Here is a 23,518-nt window from a genome sequence, read left to right on the forward strand (position 1 = left end):
TCTTGCAGTGTTTAGCTTGTAAAAAATGACCACATAAGCAAAAATATGACATTTATTATGATAACATTGTTGTTGTTGTTTTTTAAACCTTTTCTATCACCGTGGACAGCTTATTCAAGTGCCATCTGGCATGCATGTTCCTTTGTTGCTCATCATTCATCACTGAAAATGATTTTCTTTTTCAATTCTTATGAATGTACTGATTGTATTGAATAAAATCCACATCTAGCATAACCAATTAATGCTGCAAAATGCTCCAGTGGCGCAATTGATCAGCGCGCGAAACTTATAAGACAGTATCTGTTGAGCAATGCCAAGGTTGTGAGTTCAAGCCTCACTTAAAGCATCTTTGTGTACTGTTTTTTTTTTCCTTTACTTATGTCATTAGTCATTGATTATAAACTGCTACCTTAATATTTAATATGATATTACAAAGGATGGAAGAAAGAAAGAAAAAACACAAACATGATTGTGCATTTAAGTTGTCAGCACACATCTGCTTTGGTTCAAATGCACTGCATATCTTCCTTCAGTCAGCCAACAAAACAGCAATGGAAAAGATTAACATACTGTTGGTAAAGCAGTTGCATCAAATTGATTTTCTGCAATATAGCATGATAATCCATACTGACAGCTCTGGATAGTACCAGCACATTTCTTGCTGGACTTGGTAATGCAAAGAACACAGTAAACAGCTTCACTTTTTCCTCAAAAATAAATAATTGACTATTAAAAACCTAACAGTCTTAAATAAGAACATCAGTAAGCACCACTGGCATAATGGATAAGTCACTGCCCTCCTAAGACAGGGGTCCAAGTTCCATATCGGGTGGAAGTCATTACAGCAAGTGTCTCATCACTAGAATTGATATTTTATCCTTGCTTCGACTGTAAAACAGTCTTGCAGTGTTTAGCTTGCAAAAAATGACCACAGAAGCTAAAATATGACATTTATTATGATAACATTGTTGTTGTTTTTTTTAAACATTTTCTATCACCGTGGACATCTTATTTAAGTACCATCTGGCATGCATGTTCCTTTGTTGCTCATCATTCATCACCAAAAATGATTTTCTTTTTCAATTCTTATGACTGTACTGATTGCATTGAATAAAATCCACATCTAGCATAACAAATCAATGTTGCAATGCGCTCCAGTGGCGCAATTGGTCAGCGCACGTTACTTATAAGACAGTATCTGTTGAGAAATGCCGAGGTTGTGAGTTCAAGCCTCACCTGGAGCATTTTTGTATACTTTTTTTTTTTCTTTTCTTATGTCATTAGTCATTGATTATAAACTGCTACCTTAATATTTAATATGATATTACAAAGGATGGAAGAAAGAAAGAAAAAACACAAACATGATTGTGCATTTAAGTTGTCAGCACACATCTGCTTTGGTTCAAATGCACTGCATATCTTCCTTCAGTCAGCCAACAAAACAGCAATGGAAAAGATTAACATACTGTTGGTAAAGCAGTTGCATCAAATTGATTTTCTGCAATATAGCATGATAATCCATACTGACAGCTCTGGATAGTACCAGCACATTTCTTGCTGGACTTGGTAATGCAAAGAACACAGTAAACAGCTTCACTTTTTTTCAAAAATAAATAATTGACTATTAAAAACCTATCAGTCTTAAATAAGGACATCAGTAAGCACCACTGGCATAATGGATAAGGCACTGTTCTCCTAAGCCAGTGTTTGTGGGTTTAAGTCCCGTCTGAGTTGGAAGTCATTACAGCAAGTGTCTCATCACTAGAGTTGATATTTTATCCTTGCTTCAACTGTAAAACTGTCTTGCAGTGTTTAGCTTGTACAAAATGACCACAGTAGCTAAAATATGACATTAATTAGGATAACATTGTTGTTGTTGTTGTTGTTTTTTAAACCTTTTCTATCACAGTGGACAGCTTATTCAAGTGCCATCTGGCATGCATGTTCCTTTGTTGCTCATCATTCATCACCAAAAATGATTTTCTTTTTCAATTCTTATGACTGTACTGATTGTATTGAATAAAATCCACATCTAGCATAACCAATTAATGCTGCAAAGTGCTCCAGTGGCAAAATTGGTCAGCGCGCGGTACTTATAAGACAGTATCTGTTAAGCATTGCCGAGGTTGTGAGTTCAAGCCTCACTTGGAGCAGCTTTGTATAATGTTTTTTTTTCCTTTTTTTATTTCATTAGTCATTGATTATAAACTGCTACCTTAATATTTAATATGATATTACAAAGGATGGAAGAAAGAAAGAAAAAACACAAACATGATTGTGCATTTAAGTTGTCAGCACACATCTGCTTTGGTTCAAATGCACTGCATATCTTCCTTCAGTCAGCCAACAAAACAGCAATGGAAAAGATTAACATACTGTTGGTAAAGCAGTTGCATCAAATTGATTTTCTGCAATATAGCATGATAATCCATACTGACAGCTCTGGATAGTACCAGCACATTTCTTGCTGGACTTGGTAATGCAAAGAACACAGTAAACAGCTTCACTTTTTCCTCAAAAATAAATAATTGACTATTAAAAACCTAACAGTCTTAAATAAGAACATCAGTAAGCACCACTGGCATAATGGATAAGTCACTGCCCTCCTAAGACAGGGGTCCAAGTTCCATATCGGGTGGAAGTCATTACAGCAAGTGTCTCATCACTAGAATTGATATTTTATCCTTGCTTCGACTGTAAAACAGTCTTGCAGTGTTTAGCTTGCAAAAAATGACCACGGAAGCTAAAATATGACATTAATTATGATAACATTGTTGTTGTTGTTTTTTAAACCTTTTCTATCACAGTGGACAGCTTATTCAAGTGCCATCTGGCATGCATGTTCCTTTGTTGCTCATCATTCATCACCAAAAATGATTTTCTTTTTCAATTCTTATGACTGTACTGATTGTATTGAATAAAATCCACATCTAGCATAACCAATTAATGCTGTAAAGTGCTCCAGTGGCGCAATTGGTCAGCGCGCGGTACTTATAAGACAGTATCTGTTGAGCAATGCCGAGGTTGTGAGTTCAAGCCTCACCTGGAGAAGCTTTGTATAATGTTTTTTTTTCCTTTTTTTATGTCATTAGTCATTGATTATAAACTGCTACCTTAATATTTAATATGATATTACAAAGGATGGAAGAAAGAAAGAAAACACACAAACATGATTGTGCATTTAAGTTGTCAGCACACATCTGCTTTGGTTCAAATGCACTGCATATCTTCCTTCAGTCAGCCAACAAAACAGCAATGGAAAAGATTAACATACTGTTGGTAAAGCAGTTGCATCAAATTGATTTTCTGCAATATAGCATGATAATCCATACTGACAGCTCTGGATAGTACCAGCACATTTCTTGCTGGACTTGGTAATGCAAAGAACACAGTCAACAGCTTCACTTTTTCCTCAAAAATAAATAATTGACTATTAAAAACCTAACAGTCTTAAATAAGAACATCAGTAAGCACCACTGGCATAATGGATAAGTCACTGCCCTCCTAAGCCAGGGGTTCCAAGTCCCATATGGGGTGGAAGTCATTACAGCAAGTGTCTCATCACTAGAATTGATATTTTATCCTTGCTTCGACTGTAAAACAGTCTTGCAGTGTTTAGCTTGCAAAAAATGACCACAGAAGCTAAAATATGACATTTATTATGATAACATTGTTGTTGTTTTTTTTAAACATTTTCTATCACCGTGGACATCTTATTTAAGTACCATCTGGCATGCATGTTCCTTTGTTGCTCATCATTCATCACCAAAAATGATTTTCTTTTTCAATTCTTATGACTGGACTGATTGCATTGAATAAAATCCACATCTAGCATAACCAGTCAATGTTGCGAAGCGCTCCAGTGGCGCAATTGGTAAGCGTGCGGTACTTATAAGACAGTATCTGTTGAGCAATGCCGAGGTTGTGAGTTCAAGCCTCACCTGGAGCATCTTTGTATACTGATTTTTTTCCTTTTCTTATGTCATTAGTCATTGATTATAAACTTGTAGCCTTAATATTTAATATGATATTACAAAGGATGGAAGAAAGAAAGAAAACACACAAACATGATTGTGCATTTAAGTTGTCAGCACACATCTGCTTTGGTTCAAATGCACTGCATATCTTCCTTCAGTCAGCCAACAAAACAGCAATGGAAAAGAATAACATACTGTTGGTAAAGCAGTTGCATCAAATTGATTTTCTGCAATATAGCATGATAATCCATACTGACAGCTCTGGATAGTACCAGCGCATTTCTTGCTGGACTTGGTAATGCAAAGAACACAGTAAACAGCTTCAATTTTTTTTCAAAAATAAATAATTGACTATTAAAACCCTATCAGTCTTAAATAAGGACATCAGTAAGCACCACTGGCATAATGGATAAGGCACTGTTCTCCTAAGCCAGTGGTTGTGGGTTTAAGTCCCGTCTGAGTTGGAAGTCATTACAGCAAGTGTCTCATCACTAGAGTTTATATTTTATCCTTGCTTCAACTGCAAAACAGTCTTGCAGTGTTTAGCTAGTAAAAAATGACCACAGAAGCTAAAATATGACATTAATTATGATAACATTGTTGTTGTTGTTTTTTAAACCTTTTCTATCACAGTGGACAGCTTATTCAAGTGCCATCTGGTATGCATGTTCCTTTGTTGCTCATCATTCATCACCAAAAATGATTTTCTTTTTCAATTCTTATGACTGTACTGATTGTATTGAATAAAATCCACATCTAGCATAACCAATTAATGCTGCAGAGAGCTCCAGTGGCGCAATTGGTCAGCGCGCGGTACTTATAAGGCAGTATCTGTTGAGCAATGCCGAGGTTGTGAGTTCAAGCCTCACCTGGAGCATCTTTGTATACTGTTTTTTTTCCTTTTCTTATGTCATAAGTCATTGATTATAAACTGCTACCTTAATATTTAATATGATATTACAAAGGATGGAAGAAAGAAAGAAAAAACACAAACATGATTGTGCATTTAAGTTGTCAGCACACATCTGCTTTGGTTCAAATGCACTGCATATCTTCCTTCAGTCAGCCAATAAAACAGCAATGGAAAAGATTAACATACTGTTGGTAAAGCAGTTGCATCAAATTGATTTTCTGCAATATAGCATGATAATCCATACTGACAGCTCTGGATAGTACCAGCACATTTCATGCTGGACTTGGTAATGCAAAGAACACAGTAAACAGCTTCACTTTTTTCCTCAAAAATAAATGACTATTAAAAACCTATCAGTCTTAAATAAGGACATCAGTAAGCACCACTGGCATAATGGATAAGGCACTGTTCTCCTAAGCCAGTGGTTGTGGGTTTAAGTCCCGTATGAGTTGGAAGTCATTACAGCAAGTGTCTCATCACTAGAGTTTATATTTTATCCTTGCTTCAACTGTAAAACAGTCTTGCAGTGTTTAACTTGTAAAAAATGACCACGGAAGCTAAAATATGACATTAATTATGATAACATTGTTGTTGTTGTTGTTTTTTAAACCTTTTCTATCACTGTGGACAGCTTATTCAAGTGCCATCTGGCATGCATGTTCCTTTGTTGCTCATCATTCATCACCAAAAATTATTTTCTTTTTCAATTCTTATGACTGTACTGATTGTATTGAATAAAATCCACATCTAGCATAACCAATTAATGCTGCAAAGTGCTCCAGTGGCACAATTGGTCAGCGCGCGGTACTTATAAAACAGTATCTGTTGAGCAATGCCGAGGTTGTGAGTTCAAGCCTCACCTGGAGCAGCTTTGTATAATGTTTTTTTTTTCCTTTTTTTTATGTCATTAGTCATTGATTATAAACTGCTACCTTAATATTTAATATGATATTACAAAGGATGGAAGAAAGAAAGAAAGAAAGAAAGAAAGAAAGAAAGAAAGAAAGAAAGAAAGAAAGAAAGAATGAAAGAAAAAACACAAACACGATTGTGCATTTAAGTTGTCAGCACACATCTGCTTTGGTTCAAATGCACGGCATATCTTCCTTCAGTCAGCCAACAAAACAGCAATGGAAAAGATTAACATACTGTTGGTAAAGCAGTTGCATCAAATTGATTTTCTGCAATATAGCATGATAATCCATACTTACAGCTCTGGATAGTACCAGCACATTTCTTGCTGGACTTGGTAATGCAAAGAACACAGTAAACAGCTTCACTTTTTTTCAAAAATAAATAATTGACTATTAAAAACCTAACAGTCTTAAATAAGGACATCAGTAAGCACCACTGGCATAATGGATAAGGCACTGTTCTCCTAAGCCAGTGGTTGTGGGTTTAAGTCCCGTCTGAGTTGGAAGTCATTACAGCAAGTGTCTCATCACTAGAGTTGATATTTTATCCTTGCATCAACTGTAAAACAGTCTTGCAGTGTTTAGCTTGTAAAAAATGACCACAGAAGCTAAAATATGACATTAATTAGGATAACATTGTTGTTGTTGTTGTTTTTTAAACCTTTTCTATCACAGTGGACAGCTTATTCAAGTGCCATCTGGCATGCATGTTCCTTTGTTGCTCATCATTCATCACCAAAAATGATTTTCTTTTTCAATTCTTATGACTGTACTGATTGTATTGAATAAAATCCACATCTAGCATAACCAATTAATGCTGCAAAGTGCTCCAGTGGCACAATTGGTCAGCGCGCGGTACTTATAAGACAGTATCTGTTGAGCAATGCTGAGGTTGTGAGTTCAAGCCTCACTTGGAGCAGCTTTGTATAATAGTTTTTTTCCTTTTTTTATGTCATTAGTCATTGATTATAAACTGCTACCTTAATATTTAATATGATATTACAAAGGATGGAAGAAAGAAAGAAAAAACACAAACATGATTGTGCATTTAAGTTGTCAGCACACATCTGCTTTGGTTCAAATGCACTGCATATCTTCCTTCAGTCAGCCAACAAAACAGCAATGGAAAAGATTAACATACTGTTGGTAAAGCAGTTGCATCAAATTGATTTTCTGCAATATAGCATGATAATCCATACTGACAGCTCTGGATAGTACCAGCACATTTCTTGCTGGACTTGGTAATGCAAAGAACACAGTCAACAGCTTCACTTTTTCCTCAAAAATAAATAATTGACTATTAAAAACCTAACAGTCTTAAATAAGAACATCAGTAAGCACCACTGGCATAATGGATAAGTCACTGCCCTCCTAAGCCAGGGGTTCCAAGTCCCATATGGGGTGGAAGTCATTACAGCAAGTGTCTCATCACTAGAATTGATATTTTATCCTTGCTTCGACTGTAAAACAGTCTTGCAGTGTTTAGCTTGCAAAAAATGACCACAGAAGCTAAAATATGACATTTATTATGATAACATTGTTGTTGTTTTTTTAAACATTTTCTATCACCGTGGACATCTTATTTAAGTACCATCTGGCATGCATGTTCCTTTGTTGCTCATCATTCATCACCAAAAATGATTTTCTTTTTAAATTCTTATGACTGTACTGATTGCATTGAATAAAATCCACATCTAGCATAACAAATCAATGTTGCAAAGCGCTCCAGTGGCGCAGTTGGTCATCACGTGGTACTTATAAGACAGTATCTGTTGAGTAATGCCAAGGTTGTGAGTTCAAGCCTCACCTGGAGCATCTTTGTATACTGTTTTTTTTCCTTTTCTTATGTCATTAGGCATTGATTATAAACTTGTAGCCTTAATATTTAATATGATATTACAAAGGATGGAAGAAAGAAAGAAAACACACAAACATGATTGTGCATTTAAGTTGTCAGCACACATCTGCTTTGATTCAAATGCATTGCATATCTTCCTTCAGTCAGCTAACAAAACAGCAATGGAAAAGAATAACATACTGTTGGTAAAGCAGTTGCATCAAATTGATTTTCTGCAATATAGCATGATAATCCATACTGACAGCTCTGGATAGTACCAGCACATTTCTTGCTGGACTTGGTAATGCAAAGAACACAGTAAACAGCTTCAATTTTTTTTCAAAAATAAATAATTGACTATTAAAACCCTATCAGTCTTAAATAAGGACATCAGTAAGCACCATGTGCATAATGGATAAGGCACTGTTCTCCTAAGCCAGTGGTTGTGGGTTTAAGTCCCGTCTGAGTTGGAAGTCATTACAGCAAGTGTCTCATCACTAGAGTTGATATTTTATCCTTGCTTCAACTGTAAAACAGTCTTGCAGTGTTTAGCTTGTAAAAAATGACCACAGAAGCTAAAATATGACATTAATTATGATAACATTGTTGTTTTTGTTTTTTAAACCTTTTCTATCACAGTGGACAGCTTATTCAAGTGCCATCTGGCATGCATGTTCCTTTGTTGCTCATCATTCATCACCAAAAATGATTTTCTTTTTCAATTCTTATGACTGTACTGATTGTATTGAATAAAATCCACATCTAGCATAACCAATTAATGCTGCAAAGTGCTCCAGTGGCGCAATTGGTCAGCGCGCGAAACTTATAAGACAGTATCTGTTGAGCAATGCCAAGGTTGTGAGGTCAAGCCTCACCTGGAGCATCTTTGTATACTATTTTTTTTCCTTTTCTTATGTCACTAGTCATTGAATATAAACTGCTACCTTAATATTTAATATGATATTACAAAGGATGGAAGAAAGAAAGAAAAAACACAAACATGATTGTGCATTTAAGTTGTCAGCACACATCTGCTTTGGTTCAAATGCACTGCATATCTTCCTTCAGTCAGCCAACAAAACAGCAATGGAAAAGATTAACATACTGTTGGTAAAGCAGTTGCATCAAATTGATTTTCTGCAATATAGCATGATAATCCATACTGACAGCTCTGGATAGTACCAGCACATTTCTTGCTGGACTTGGTAATGCAAAGAACACAGTAAACAGCTTCACTTTTTTCAAAAATAAATAATTGACTATTAAAAACCTATCAGTCTTAAATAAGGACATCAGTAAGCACCACTGGCATAATGGATAAGGCACTGTACTCCTAAGCCAGTGGTTGTGGGTTTAAGTCCCGTCTGAGTTGGAAGTCATTACAGCAAGTGTCTCATCACTAGAGTTGATATTTTATCCTTGCTTCAACTGTAAAACAGTCTTGCAGTGTTTAGCTTGTAAAAAATGACCACAGAAGCTAAAATATGACATTAATTATGATAACATTGTTGTTTTTGTTGTTGTTTTTTAAACCTTTTCTATCACTGTGGACAGCTTATTCAAGTGCCATCTGGCATGCATGTTCCTTTGTTGCTCATCATTCATCACCAAAAATGATTTTCTTTTTCAATTCTTATGACTGTACTGATTGTATTGAATAAAATCCACATCTAGCATAACCAATTAATGCTGCAAAGTGCTCCAGTGGCGCAATTGGTCAGCGCGCGGTATTTATAAGACAGTATCTGTTGAGCAATGCCGAGGTTGTGAGTTCAAGCCTCACCTGGAGCATCTTTGTATACTGTTTTTTTTTCCTTTTCTTAAGTCATTAGTCATTGATTATAAACTGCTACCTTAATATTTAATATGATATTACAAAGGATGGAAGAAAGAAAGAAAAAACACAAACATGATTGTGCATTTAAGTTGTCAGCACACATCTGCTTTGGTTCAAATGCACTGCATATCTTCCTTCAGTCAGCCAACAAAACAGCAATGGAAAAGATTAACATACTGTTGGTAAAGCAGTTGCATCAAATTGATTTTCTGCAATATAGCATGATAATCCATACTGACAGCTCTGGATAGTACCAGCACATTTCTTGCTGGACTTGGTAATGCAAAGAACACAGTCAACAGCTTCACTTTTTCCTCAAAAATAAATAATTGACTATTAAAAACCTAACAGTCTTAAATAAGAACATCAGTAAGCACCACTGGCATAATGGATAAGTCACTGCCCTCCTAAGACAGGGGGTCCAAGTTCCATATGGGGTGGAAGTCATTACAGCAAGTGTCTCATCAATAGAATTGATATTTTATCCTTGCTTCGACTGTAAAACAGTCTTGCAGTGTTTAGCTTGCAAAAAATGACCACAGAAGCTAAAATATGACATTTATTATGATAACATTGTTGTTGTTTTTTTTAAACATTTTCTATCACCGTGGACATCTTATTTAAGTACCATCTGGCATGCATGTTCCTTTGTTGCTCATCGTTCATCACCAAAAATTATTTTCTTTTTCAATTCTTATGACTGTACTGATTGCATTGAATAAAATCCACATCTAGCATAACCAATCAATGTTGCAAAGTGCTCCAGTGGCGCAGTTGGTCAGCACGCGGTACTTATAAGACAGTATCTGTTGAGCAATGCCAAGGTTGTGAGTTCAAGCCTCACCTGGAGCATCTTTGTAAACTGTTTTTTTTTCCTTTTCTTATGTCATTAGTCATTGATTATAAACTTGTAGCCTTAATATTTAATATGATATTACAAAGGATGGAAGAAAGAAAGAAAACACACAAACATGATTGTGCATTTAAGTTGTCAGCACACATCTGACTTGATTCAAATGCACTGCATATCTTCCTTCAGTCAGCCAACAAAACAGCAATGGAAAAGAATAACATACTGTTGGTAAAGCAGCTGCATCAAATTGATTTTCTGCAATATAGCATGATAATCCATACTGACAGCTCTGGATAGTACCAGCACATTTCTTGCTGGACTTGGTAATGCAAAGAACACAGTAAACAGCTTCAATTTTGTTTCAAAAATAAATAATTGACTATTAAAACCCTATCAGTCTTAAATAAGGACATCAGTAAGCACCACTGGCATAATGAATAAGGCACTGTTCTCCTAAGCCAGTGGTTGTGGGTTTAAGTCCCGTCTGAGTTGGAAGTCATTACAGCAAGTGTCTCATCACTAGAGTTTATATTTTATCCTTGCTTCAACTGTAAAACAGTCCTGCAGTGTTTAGCTTGTAAAAAATGACCACAGAAGCTAAAATATGACATTAATTATGATAACATTGTTGTTGTTGTTTTTTAAACCTTTTCTATCACAGTGGACAGCTTATTCAAGTGCCATCTGGCATGCATGTTCCTTTGTTGCTCATCATTCATCACCAAAAATGATTTTCTTTTTCAATTCTTATGACTGTACTGATTGTATTGAATAAAATCCACATCTAGCATAACCAATTAATGCTGCAAAGTGCTCCAGTGGCGCAATTGGTCAGCGCGCGAAACTTATAAGACAGTATCTGTTGAGCAATGCCAAGGTTGTGAGGTCAAGCCTCACCTGGAGCATCTTTGTATACTATTTTTTTTCCTTTTCTTATGTCATTAGTCATTGAATATAAAGTGCTACCTTAATATTTAATATGATATTACAAAGGATGGAAGAAAGAAAGAAAAAACACAAACATGATTGTGCATTTAAGTTGTCAGCACACATCTGCTTTGGTTCAAATGCACTGCATATCTTCCTTCAGTCAGCTAACAAAACAGCAATGGAAAAGATTAACATACTGTTGGTAAAGCAGTTGCATCAAATTGATTTTCTGCAATATAGCATGATAATCCATACTGACAGCTCTGGATAGTACCAGCACATTTCTTGCTGGACTTGGTAATGCAAAGAACACAGTAAACAGCTTCACTTTTTTCAAAAATAAATAATTGACTATTAAAAACCTATCAGTCTTAAATAAGGACATCAGTAAGCACCACTGGCATAATGGATAAGGCACTGTACTCCTAAGCCAGTGGTTGTGGGTTTAAGTCCCGTCTGAGTTGGAAGTCATTACAGCAAGTGTCTCATCACTAGAGTTGATATTTTATCCTTGCTTCAACTGTAAAACAGTCTTGCAGTGTTTAGCTTGTAAAAAATGACCACAGAAGCTAAAATATGACATTAATTATGATAACATTGTTGTTTTTGTTGTTGTTTTTTAAACCTTTTCTATCACTGTGGACAGCTTATTCAAGTGCCATTTGGCATGCATGTTCCTTTGTTGCTCATCATTCATCACCAAAAATGATTTTCTTTTTCAATTCTTATGACTGTACTGATTGTATTGAATAAAATCCACATCTAGCATAACCAATTAATGCTGCAAAGTGCTCCAGTGGCGCAATTGGTCAGCGCGCGGTATTTATAATACAGTATCTGTTGAGCAATGCCGAGGTTGTGAGTTCAAGCCTCACCTGAAGCATCTTTGTATACTGTTTTTTTTTCCTTTTCTTAAGTCATTAGTCATTGATTATAAACTGCTACCTTAATATTTAATATGATATTACAAAGGATGGAAGAAAGAAAGAAAAAACACAAACATGATTGTGCATTTAAGTTGTCAGCACACATCTGCTTTGGTTCAAATGCACTGCATATCTTCCTTCAGTCAGCCAACAAAACAGCAATGGAAAAGATTAACATACTGTTGGTAAAGCAGTTGCATCAAATTGATTTTCTGCAATATAGCATGATAATCCATACTGACAGCTCTGGATAGTACCAGCACATTTCTTGCTGGACTTGGTAATGCAAAGAACACAGTCAACAGCTTCACTTTTTCCTCAAAAATAAATAATTGACTATTAAAAACCTAACAGTCTTAAATAAGAACATCAGTAAGCACCACTGGCATAATGGATAAGTCACTGCCCTCCTAAGCCAGGGGTTCCAAGTCCCATATGGGGTGGAAGTCATTACAGCAAGTGTCTCATCACTAGAATTGATATTTTATCCTTGCTTCGACTGTAAAACAGTCTTGCAGTGTTTAGCTTGCAAAAAATGACCACAGAAGCTAAAATATGACATTTATTATGATAACATTGTTGTTGTTTTTTTAAACATTTTCTATCACCGTGGACATCTTATTTAAGTACCATCTGGCATGCATGTTCCTTTGTTGCTCATCATTCATCACCAAAAATGATTTTCTTTTTAAATTCTTATGACTGTACTGATTGCATTGAATAAAATCCACATCTAGCATAACAAATCAATGTTGCAAAGCGCTCCAGTGGCGCAGTTGGTCATCACGTGGTACTTATAATGACAGTATCTGTTGAGTAATGCCAAGGTTGTGAGTTCAAGCCTCACCTGGAGCATCTTTGTATACTGTTTTTTTTTCCTTTTCTTATGTCATTAGGCATTGATTATAAACTTGTAGCCTTAATATTTAATATGATATTACAAAGGATGGAAGAAAGAAAGAAAACACACAAACATGATTGTGCATTTAAGTTGTCAGCACACATCTGCTTTGATTCAAATGCATTGCATATCTTCCTTCAGTCAGCTAACAAAACAGCAATGGAAAAGAATAACATACTGTTGGTAAAGCAGTTGCATCAAATTGATTTTCTGCAATATAGCATGATAATCCATACTGACAGCTCTGGATAGTACCAGCACATTTCTTGCTGGACTTGGTAATGCAAAGAACACAGTAAACAGCTTCAATTTTTTTTCAAAAATAAATAATTGACTATTAAAACCCTATCAGTCTTAAATAAGGACATCAGTAAGCACCATGTGCATAATGGATAAGGCACTGTTCTCCTAAGCCAGTGGTTGTGGGTTTAAGTCCCGTCTGAGTTGGAAGTCATTACAGCAAGTGTCTCATCACTAGAGTTGATATTTTATCCTTGCTTCAACTGTAAAACAGTCTTGCAGTGTTTAGCTTGTAAAAAATGACCACAGAAGCTAAAATATGACATTAATTATGATAACATTGTTGTTTTTGTTTTTTAAACCTTTTCTATCACAGTGGACAGCTTATTCAAGTGCCATCTGGCATGCATGTTCCTTTGTTGCTCATCATTCATCACCAAAAATGATTTTCTTTTTCAATTCTTATGACTGTACTGATTGTATTGAATAAAATCCACATCTAGCATAACCAATTAATGCTGCAAAGTGCTCCAGTGGCGCAATTGGTCAGCACGCGAAACTTATAAGACAGTATCTGTTGAGCAATGCCAAGGTTGTGAGGTCAAGCCTCACCTGGAGCATCTTTGTATACTATTTTTTTTCCTTTTCTTATGTCATTAGTCATTGAATATAAACTGCTACCTTAATATTTAATATGATATTACAAAGGATGGAAGAAAGAAAGAAAAAACACAAACATGATTGTGCATTTAAGTTGTCAGCACACATCTGCTTTGGTTCAAATGCACTGCATATCTTCCTTCAGTCAGCCAACAAAACAGCAATGGAAAAGATTAACATACTGTTGGTAAAGCAGTTGCATCAAATTGATTTTCTGCAATATAGCATGATAATCCATACTGACAGCTCTGGATAGTACCAGCACATTTCTTGCTGGACTTGGTAATGCAAAGAACACAGTAAACAGCTTCACTTTTTTCAAAAATAAATAATTGACTATTAAAAACCTATCAGTCTTAAATAAGGACATCAGTAAGCACCACTGGCATAATGGATAAGGCACTGTACTCCTAAGCCAGTGGTTGTGGGTTTAAGTCCCGTCTGAGTTGGAAGTCATTACAGCAAGTGTCTCATCACTAGAGTTGATATTTTATCCTTGCTTCAACTGTAAAACAGTCTTGCAGTGTTTAGCTTGTAAAAAATGACCACAGAAGCTAAAATATGACATTAATTATGATAACATTGTTGTTTTTGTTGTTGTTTTTTAAACCTTTTCTATCACTGTGGACAGCTTATTCAAGTGCCATCTGGCATGCATGTTCCTTTGTTGCTCATCATTCATCACCAAAAATGATTTTCTTTTTCAATTCTTATGACTGTACTGATTGTATTGAATAAAATCCACATCTAGCATAACCAATTAATGCTGCAAAGTGCTCCAGTGGCGCAATTGGTCAGCGCGCGGTATTTATAAGACAGTATCTGTTGAGCAATGCCGAGGTTGTGAGTTCAAGCCTCACCTGGAGCATCTTTGTATACTGTTTTTTTTTCCTTTTCTTAAGTCATTAGTCATTGATTATAAACTGCTACCTTAATATTTAATATGATATTACAAAGGATGGAAGAAAGAAAGAAAAAACACAAACATGATTGTGCATTTAAGTTGTCAGCACACATCTGCTTTGGTTCAAATGCACTGCATATCTTCCTTCAGTCAGCCAACAAAACAGCAATGGAAAAGATTAACATACTGTTGGTAAAGCAGTTGCATCAAATTGATTTTCTGCAATATAGCATGATAATCCATACTGACAGCTCTGGATAGTACCAGCACATTTCTTGCTGGACTTGGTAATGCAAAGAACACAGTCAACAGCTTCACTTTTTCCTCAAAAATAAATAATTGACTATTAAAAACCTAACAGTCTTAAATAAGAACATCAGTAAGCACCACTGGCATAATGGATAAGTCACTGCCCTCCTAAGACAGGGGGTCCAAGTTCCATATGGGGTGGAAGTCATTACAGCAAGTGTCTCATCACTAGAATTGATATTTTATCCTTGCTTCGACTGTAAAACAGTCTTGCAGTGTTTAGCTTGCAAAAAATGACCACAGAAGCTAAAATATGACATTTATTATGATAACATTGTTGTTGTTTTTTTTAAACATTTTCTATCACCGTGGACATCTTATTTAAGTACCATCTGGCATGCATGTTCCTTTGTTGCTCATCGTTCATCACCAAAAATTATTTTCTTTTTCAATTCTTATGACTGTACTGATTGCATTGAATAAAATCCACATCTAGCATAACCAATCAATGTTGCAAAGTGCTCCAGTGGCGCAGTTGGTCAGCACGCGGTACTTATAAGACAGTATCTGTTGAGCAATGCCAAGGTTGTGAGTTCAAGCCTCACCTGGAGCATCTTTGTAAACTGTTTTTTTTTCCTTTTCTTATGTCATTAGTCATTGATTATAAACTTGTAGCCTTAATATTTAATATGATATTACAAAGGATGGAAGAAAGAAAGAAAACACACAAACATGATTGTGCATTTAAGTTGTCAGCACACATCTGACTTGATTCAAATGCACTGCATATCTTCCTTCAGTCAGCCAACAAAACAGCAATGGAAAAGAATAACATACTGTTGGTAAAGCAGCTGCATCAAATTGATTTTCTGCAATATAGCATGATAATCCATACTGACAGCTCTGGATAGTACCAGCACATTTCTTGCTGGACTTGGTAATGCAAAGAACACAGTAAACAGCTTCAATTTTGTTTCAAAAATAAATAATTGACTATTAAAACCCTATCAGTCTTAAATAAGGACATCAGTAAGCACCACTGGCATAATGAATAAGGCACTGTTCTCCTAAGCCAGTGGTTGTGGGTTTAAGTCCCGTCTGAGTTGGAAGTCATTACAGCAAGTGTCTCATCACTAGAGTTTATATTTTATCCTTGCTTCAACTGTAAAACAGTCCTGCAGTGTTTAGCTTGTAAAAAATGACCACACAAGCTAAAATATGACATTAATTATGATAACATTGTTGTTGTTGTTTTTTAAACCTTTTCTATCACAGTGGACAGCTTATTCAAGTGCCATCTGGCATGCATGTTCCTTTGTTGCTCATCATTCATCACCAAAAATGATTTTCTTTTTCAATTCTTATGACTGTACTGATTGTATTGAATAAAATCCACATCTAGCATAACCAATTAATGCTAGAAAGTGCTCCAGTGGCGCAATTGGTCAGCGCGCGGTACTTATAATACAGTATCTGTTGAGCAATGCCGAGGTTGTGAGTTCAAGCCTCACCTGGAGCAGCTTTGTATAATGTTTTTTTTCCTTTTTTTATGTTATTAGTCATTGATTATAAACTGCTACCTTAATATTTAATATGATATTACAAAGGATGGAAGAAAGAAAGAAAGAAAGAAAGAAAGAAAGAAAGAAAGAAAGAAAAAACACAAACATGATTGTGCATTTAAGTTGTCAGCACACATCTGCTTTGGTTCAAATGCATTGCATATCTTCCTTCAGTCAGCCAACAAAACAGCAATGGAAAAGATTAACATACTGTTGGTAAAGCAGTTGCATCAAATTGATTTTCTGCAATATAGCATGATAATCCATACTGACAGCTCTGGATAGTACCAGCACATTTCTTGCTGGACTTGGTAATGCAAAGAACACAGTAAACAGCTTCACTTTTTTTCAAAAATAAATAATTGACTATTAAAAACCTATCAGTCTTAAATAAGTACATCAGTAAGCACCACTGGCATAACGGATAAGGCACTGTTCTCCTAAGCCAGTGGTTGTGGGTTTAAGTCCCGTCTGAGTTGGAAGTCATTACAGCAAGTGTCTCATCACTAGAGTTGATATTTTATCCTTGCTTCAACTGTAAAACAGTCTTGCAGTGTTTAGCTTGTAAAAAATGACCACAGAAGCTAAAATATGACATTTATTATGATAACATTGTTGTTGTTGTTTTTTAAACCTTTTCTATCACCGTGGACAGCTTATTCAAGTGCCATCTGGCATGCATGTTCCTTTGTTGCTCATCATTCATCACCAAAAATGATTTTCTTTTTCAATTCTTACGAATGTACTGATTGTATTGAATAAAATCCACATCTAGCATAACCAATTAATGCTGCAAAGTGCTCCAGTGGCGCAATTGGTCAGCACGTGAAACTTATAAGACAGTATCTGTTAAGCAATGCCAAGGTTGTGAGGTCAAGCCTCACCTGGAGCATCTTTGTATACTGTTTTTTTTCCTTTTCTTATGTCATTAGTCATTGATTATAAACTGCTACCTTAATATTTAATATGATATTACAAAGGATGGAAGAAAGAAAGAAAAAACACAAACATGATTGTGCATTTAAGTTGTCAGCACACATCTGCTTTGGTTCAAATGCACTGCATATCTTCCTTCAGTCAGCTAACAAAACAGCAATGGAAAAGATTAACATACTGTTGGTAAAGCAGTTGCATCAAATTGATTTTCTGCAATATAGCATGATAATCTATACTGACAGCTCTGGATAGTACCAGCACATTTCTTGCTGGACTTGGTAATGCAAAGAACACAGTAAACAGCTTCAATTTTTTCCCAAAAATAAATAATTGACTATTAAAAACCTATCAGTCTTAAATAAGGACATCAGTAAGCACCACTGGCATAATGGATAAGGCACTGTTCTCCTAAGCCAGTGGTTGTGGGTTTAAGTCCCGTATGAGTTGGAAGTCATTACAGCAAGTGTCTCATCACTAGAGTTTATATTTTATCCTTGCTTCAACTGTAAAACAGTCTTGCAGTGTTTAACTTGTAAAAAATGACCACGGAAGCTAAAATATGACATTAATTATGATAACATTGTTGTTGTTGTTGTTTTTTAAACCTTTTCTATCACAGTGGACAGCTTATTCAAGTGCCATCTGGCATGCATGTTCCTTTGTTGCTCATCATTCATCACCAAAAATTATTTTCTTTTTCAATTCTTATGACTGTACTGATTGTATTGAATAAAATACACATCTAGAATAACCAATTAATGCTGCAAAGTGCTCCAGTGGCGCAATTGGTCAGCGCGCGGTACTTATAAAACAGTATCTGTTGAGCAATGCCGAGGTTGTGAGTTCAAGCCTCACCTGGAGCAGCTTTGTATAATGTTTTTTTTTCCTTTTTTTTATGTCATTAGTCATTGATTATAAACTGCTACCTTAATATTTAATATGATATTACAAAGGATGGAAGAAAGAAAGAAAGAAAGAAAGAAAGAAAGAAAGAAAGAAAGAAAGAATGAAAGAAAGAAAAAACACAAACATGATTGTGCATTTAAGTTGTCAGCACACATCTGCTTTGGTTCAAATGCATTGCATATCTTCCTTCAGTCAGCCAACAAAACAGCAATGGAAAAGATTAACATACTGTTGGTAAAGCAGTTGCATCAAATTGATTTTCTGCAATATAGCATGATAATCCATACTGACAGCTCTGGATAGTACCAGCACATTTCTTGCTGGACTTGGTAATGCAAAGAACACAGTAAACAGCTTCACTTTTTCATCAAAAATAAATAATTGACTATTAAAAACCTAACAGTCTTAAATTAGGACATCAGTGAGCACCACTGGCACAATGGATAAGGCACTGTACTCCTAAGCCAGTGGTTGTGGGTTTAAGTCCCATCTGAGTTGGAAGTCATTACAGCAAGTGTCTCATCACTAGAGTTGATATTTTATCCTTGCTTCAACTGTAAAACAGTCTTGCAGTATTTAGCTTGTAAAAAATGACCACAGAAGCTAAAATATGACATTAATTATGATAACATTGTTGTTGTTGTTTTTTAAACCTTTTCTATCACCGTGGACAGCTTATTCAAGTGCCATCTGGCATGCATGTTCCTTTGTTGCTCATCATTCATAACCAAAAATGATTTTCTTTTTCAATTCTTATGACTGTACTGATTGTATTGAATAAAATCCACATCTAGCATAACCAATCAATGCTGCAAAGAGCTCCAGTGGCGCAATTGGTCAGCATGCGGTACTTATAAGACAGTATCTGTTGAGCAATGCCGAGGTTGTAAGTTCAAGCCTCACCTGGAGCATCTTATGTCATTAGTCATTGATTATAAACTGCTACCTTAATATTTAATATGATATTACAAAGGATGGAAGAAAGAAAGAAAAAACACAAACATGATTGTTAGAGATGAGCGCCTGAAATTTTTCGGGTTTTGTGTTTTGGTTTTGGGTTCGGTTCCGCGGCCGTGTTTTGGGTTCGAACGCGTTTTGGCAAAACCTCACCGAATTTTTTTTGTCGGATTCGGGTGTGTTTTGGATTCGGGTGTTTTTTTAAAAAAACACTAAAAAACAGCTTAAATCATAGAATTTGGGGGTCATTTTGATCCCAAAGTATTATTAACCTCAAAAACCATAATTTACACTCATTTTCAGTCTATTCTGAATACCTCACACCTCACAATATTATTTTTAGTCCTAAAATTTGCACCGAGGTCGCTGTGTGAGTAAGATAAGCGACCCTAGTGGCCGACACAAACACCGGGCCCATCTAGGAGTGGCACTGCAGTGTCACGCAGGATGTCCCTTCCAAAAAACCCTCCCCAAACAGCACATGACGCAAAGAAAAAAAGAGGCGCAATGAGGTAGCTGTGTGAGTAAGATTAGCGACCCTAGTGGCCGACACAAACACCGGGCCCATCTAGGAGTGGCACTGCAGTGTCACGCAGGATGGCCCTTCCAAAAAACCCTCCCCAAACAGCACATGACGCAAAGAAAAAAAGAGGCGCAATGAGGTAGCTGTGTGAGTAAGATTAGCGACCCTAGTGGCCGACACAAACACCGGGCCCATCTAGGAGTGGCACTGCAGTGTCACGCAGGATGTCCCTTCCAAAAAACCCTCCCCAAACAGCACATGACGAAAAGAAAAAAAGAGGCGCAATGAGGTAGCTGTGTGAGTAAGATTAGCGACCCTAGTGGCCGACACAAACACCGGGCCCATCTAGGAGTGGCACTGCAGTGTCACGCAGGATGTCCCTTCCAAAAAACCCTCCCCAAACAGCACATGACGCAAAGAAAAAAAGAGGCGCAATGAGGTAGCTGACTGTGTGAGTAAGATTAGCGACCCTAGTGGCCGACACAAACACCGGGCCCATTTAGGAGTGGCACTGCAGTGTCACGCAGGATGTCTCTTCCAAAAAACCCTCCCCAATCAGCACATGATGCAAAGAAAAAGAAAAGAAAAAAGAGGTGCATGATGGAATTGTCCTTGGGCCCTCCCACCCACCCTTATGTTGTATAAACAAAACAGGACATGCACACTTTAACCAACCCATCATTTCAGTGACAGGGTCTGCCACACGACTGTGACTGATATGACGGGTTGGTTTGGACCCCCCCCAAAAAAGAAGCAATTAATCTCTCCTTGCACAAACTGGCTCTACAGAGGCAAGATGTCCACCTCATCATCACCCTCCGATATATCACCGTGTACATCCCCCTCCTCACAGATTATCAATTCGTCCCCACTGGAATCCACCATCTCAGCTCCCTGTGTACTTTGTGGAGGCAATTGCTGCTGGTCAATGTCTCCGCGGAGGAATTGATTATAATTCATTTTAATGAACATCATCTTCTCCACATTTTCTGGATGTAACCTCGTACGCCGATTGCTGACAAGGTGAGCGGCGGCACTAAACACTCTTTCGGAGTACACACTTGTGGGAGGGCAACTTAGGTAGAATAAAGCCAGTTTGTGCAAGGGCCTCCAAATTGCCTCTTTTTCCTGCCAGTATAAGTACGGACTGTGTGACGTGCCTACTTGGATGCGGTCACTCATATAATCCTCCACCATTCTATCAATGTTGAGAGAATCATATGCAGTGACAGTAGACGACATGTCCGTAATCGTTGTCAGGTCCTTCAGTCCGGACCAGATGTCAGCATCAGCAGTCGCTCCAGACTGCCCTGCATCACCGCCAGCGGGTGGGCTCGGAATTCTGAGCCTTTTCCTCGCACCCCCAGTTGCGGGAGAATGTGAAGGAGGAGATGTTGACAGGTCGCGTTCCGCTTGACTTGACAATTTTGTCACCAGCAGGTCTTTCAACCCCTGCAGACTTGTGTCTGCCGGAAAGAGAGATCCAAGGTAGGCTTTAAATCTAGGATCGAGCACGGTGGCCAAAATGTAGTGCTCTGATTTCAACAGATTGACCACCCGTGAATCCTTGTTAAGCGAATTAAGGGCTCCATCCACAAGTCCCACATGCCTAGCGGAATCGCTCCGTGTTAGCTCCTCCTTCAATGTCTCCAGCTTCTTCTGCAAAAGCCTGATGAGGGGAATGACCTGACTCAGGCTGGCAGTGTCTGAACTGACTTCACGTGTGGCAAGTTCAAAGGGCATCAGAACCTTGCACAACGTTGAAATCATTCTCCACTGCGCTTGAGACAGGTGCATTCCACCTACTATATCGTGCTCAATTGTATAGGCTTGAATGGCCTTTTGCTGCTCCTCCAACCTCTGAAGCATATAGAGGGTTGAATTCCACCTCGTTACCACTTCTTGCTTCAGATGATGGCAGGGCAGGTTCAGTAGTTTTTGGTGGTGCTCCAGTCTTCTGTACATGGTGCCTGTACGCCGAAAGTGTCCCGCAATTCTTCTGGCCACCGACAGCATCTCTTGCACGCCCCTGTCGTTTTTTTAAAAATTCTGCACCACCAAATTCAAGGTATGTGCAAAACATTGGACGTGCTGGAATTTGCCCATATTTAATGCACACACAATATTGCTGGCGTTGTCCGATGCCACAAATCCACAGGAGAGTCCAATTGGGGTAAGCCATTCCGCGATGATCTTCCTCAGTTGCCGTAAGAGGTTTTCAGCTGTGTGCGTATTCTGGAAAGCGGTGATACAAAGCGTAGCCTGCCTAGGAAAGAGATGCGAGATGCTGCTACTGGTGCCGCCGCTGCTGTTCTTGCGGCGGGAGTCCATACATCTACCCAGTGGGCTGTCACAGTCATATAGTCCTGACCCTGCCCTGCTCCACTTGTCCACATGTCCGTGGTTAAGTGGACATTGGGTACAACTGCATTTTTTAGGACACTGGTGAGTCTTTTTCTGACGTCCGTGTACATTCTCGGTATCGCCTGCCTAGAGAAGTGGAACCTAGATGGTATTTGGTAACGGGGGCACACTGCCTCAATAAATTGTCTAGTTCCCTGTGAACTAACGGCGGATACCGGACGCACGTCTAACACCAACATAGTTGTCAAGGCCTCAGTTATCCGCTTTGCAGCAGGATGACTGCTGTGATATTTCATCTTCCTCGCAAAGGACTGTTGAACAGTCAATTGCTTACTGGAAGTAGTACAAGTGGGCTTCCGACTTCCCCTCTGGGATGACCATCGACTCCCAGCAGCAACAACAGCAGCGCCAGCAGCAGTAGGCGTTACACGCAAGGATGCATCGGAGGAATCCCAGGCAGGAGAGGACTCGTCAGAATTGCCAGTGACATGGCCTGCAGGACTATTGGCATTCCTGGGGAAGGAGGAAATTGACACTGAGGGAGTTGGTGGGGTGGTTTGCGTGAGCTTGGTTACAAGAGGAAGGGATTTACTGGTCAGTGGACTGCTTCCGCTGTCACCCAAAGTTTTTGAACTTGTCACTGACTTATTATGAATGCGCTGCAGGTGACGTATAAGGGAGGATGTTCCGAGGTGGTTAACGTCCTTACCCCTACTTATTACAGCTTGACAAAGGGAACACACGGCTTGACACCTGTTGTCCGCATTTCTGGTGAAATACCTCCACACCGAAGAGCTGATTTTTTTGGTATTTTCACCTGGCATGTCAACGGCCATATTCCTCCCACGGACAACAGGTGTCTCCCTGGGTGCCTGACTTAAACAAACCACCTCACCATCAGAATCCTCCTGGTCAATTTCCTCCCCAGCGCCAGCAACACCCATATCCTCCTCATCCTGGTGTACTTCAACACTGACATCTTCAATCTGACTATCAGGAACTGGACTGCGGGTGCTCCTTCCAGCACTTGCAGGGGGCGTGCAAATGGTGGAAGGCGCATGCTCTTCACGTCCAGTGTTGGGAAGGTCAGGCATCGCAACCGACACAATTGGACTCTCCTTGTGGATTT

The 23,518-nt window shown here is 37.9% G+C and overlaps 9 non-coding genes across 9 annotated transcripts; all 9 read left to right on the top strand.

Moving 5' to 3' along the window:
* The first annotated feature begins 2,958 nt into the window (after window positions 1-2,958).
* Window positions 2,959-3,051, top strand: TRNAI-UAU (transfer RNA isoleucine (anticodon UAU)). The gene is given in 2 exon segments: window positions 2,959-2,996; window positions 3,016-3,051. It is a non-coding gene; the product is annotated as a tRNA-Ile (tRNA).
* An 805-nt stretch (window positions 3,052-3,856) lies between these two features.
* TRNAI-UAU (transfer RNA isoleucine (anticodon UAU)) lies at window positions 3,857-3,949 on the top strand. The gene is given in 2 exon segments: window positions 3,857-3,894; window positions 3,914-3,949. It is a non-coding gene; the product is annotated as a tRNA-Ile (tRNA).
* An 812-nt stretch (window positions 3,950-4,761) lies between these two features.
* On the top strand, window positions 4,762-4,854 carry TRNAI-UAU (transfer RNA isoleucine (anticodon UAU)). The gene is given in 2 exon segments: window positions 4,762-4,799; window positions 4,819-4,854. It is a non-coding gene; the product is annotated as a tRNA-Ile (tRNA).
* An 811-nt stretch (window positions 4,855-5,665) lies between these two features.
* On the top strand, window positions 5,666-5,758 carry TRNAI-UAU (transfer RNA isoleucine (anticodon UAU)). Its single transcript is given in 2 exon segments — window positions 5,666-5,703; window positions 5,723-5,758. It is a non-coding gene; the product is annotated as a tRNA-Ile (tRNA).
* A 3,581-nt stretch (window positions 5,759-9,339) lies between these two features.
* TRNAI-UAU (transfer RNA isoleucine (anticodon UAU)) lies at window positions 9,340-9,432 on the top strand. Its single transcript is given in 2 exon segments — window positions 9,340-9,377; window positions 9,397-9,432. It is a non-coding gene; the product is annotated as a tRNA-Ile (tRNA).
* Window positions 9,433-12,051: 2,619 nt separating this feature from the next.
* Window positions 12,052-12,144, top strand: TRNAI-UAU (transfer RNA isoleucine (anticodon UAU)). Its single transcript is given in 2 exon segments — window positions 12,052-12,089; window positions 12,109-12,144. It is a non-coding gene; the product is annotated as a tRNA-Ile (tRNA).
* Window positions 12,145-14,763: 2,619 nt separating this feature from the next.
* On the top strand, window positions 14,764-14,856 carry TRNAI-UAU (transfer RNA isoleucine (anticodon UAU)). Its single transcript is given in 2 exon segments — window positions 14,764-14,801; window positions 14,821-14,856. It is a non-coding gene; the product is annotated as a tRNA-Ile (tRNA).
* Window positions 14,857-16,567: 1,711 nt separating this feature from the next.
* Window positions 16,568-16,660, top strand: TRNAI-UAU (transfer RNA isoleucine (anticodon UAU)). Its single transcript is given in 2 exon segments — window positions 16,568-16,605; window positions 16,625-16,660. It is a non-coding gene; the product is annotated as a tRNA-Ile (tRNA).
* Window positions 16,661-18,409: 1,749 nt separating this feature from the next.
* TRNAI-UAU (transfer RNA isoleucine (anticodon UAU)) lies at window positions 18,410-18,502 on the top strand. Its single transcript is given in 2 exon segments — window positions 18,410-18,447; window positions 18,467-18,502. It is a non-coding gene; the product is annotated as a tRNA-Ile (tRNA).
* The last annotated feature ends 5,016 nt before the right edge of the window (window positions 18,503-23,518 follow it).

This window comes from Pseudophryne corroboree, unplaced genomic scaffold (genome assembly GCF_028390025.1).
Source record: "Pseudophryne corroboree isolate aPseCor3 unplaced genomic scaffold, aPseCor3.hap2 scaffold_2009, whole genome shotgun sequence".
Classification (NCBI taxonomy): Eukaryota; Metazoa; Chordata; class Amphibia; order Anura; family Myobatrachidae; genus Pseudophryne; species Pseudophryne corroboree.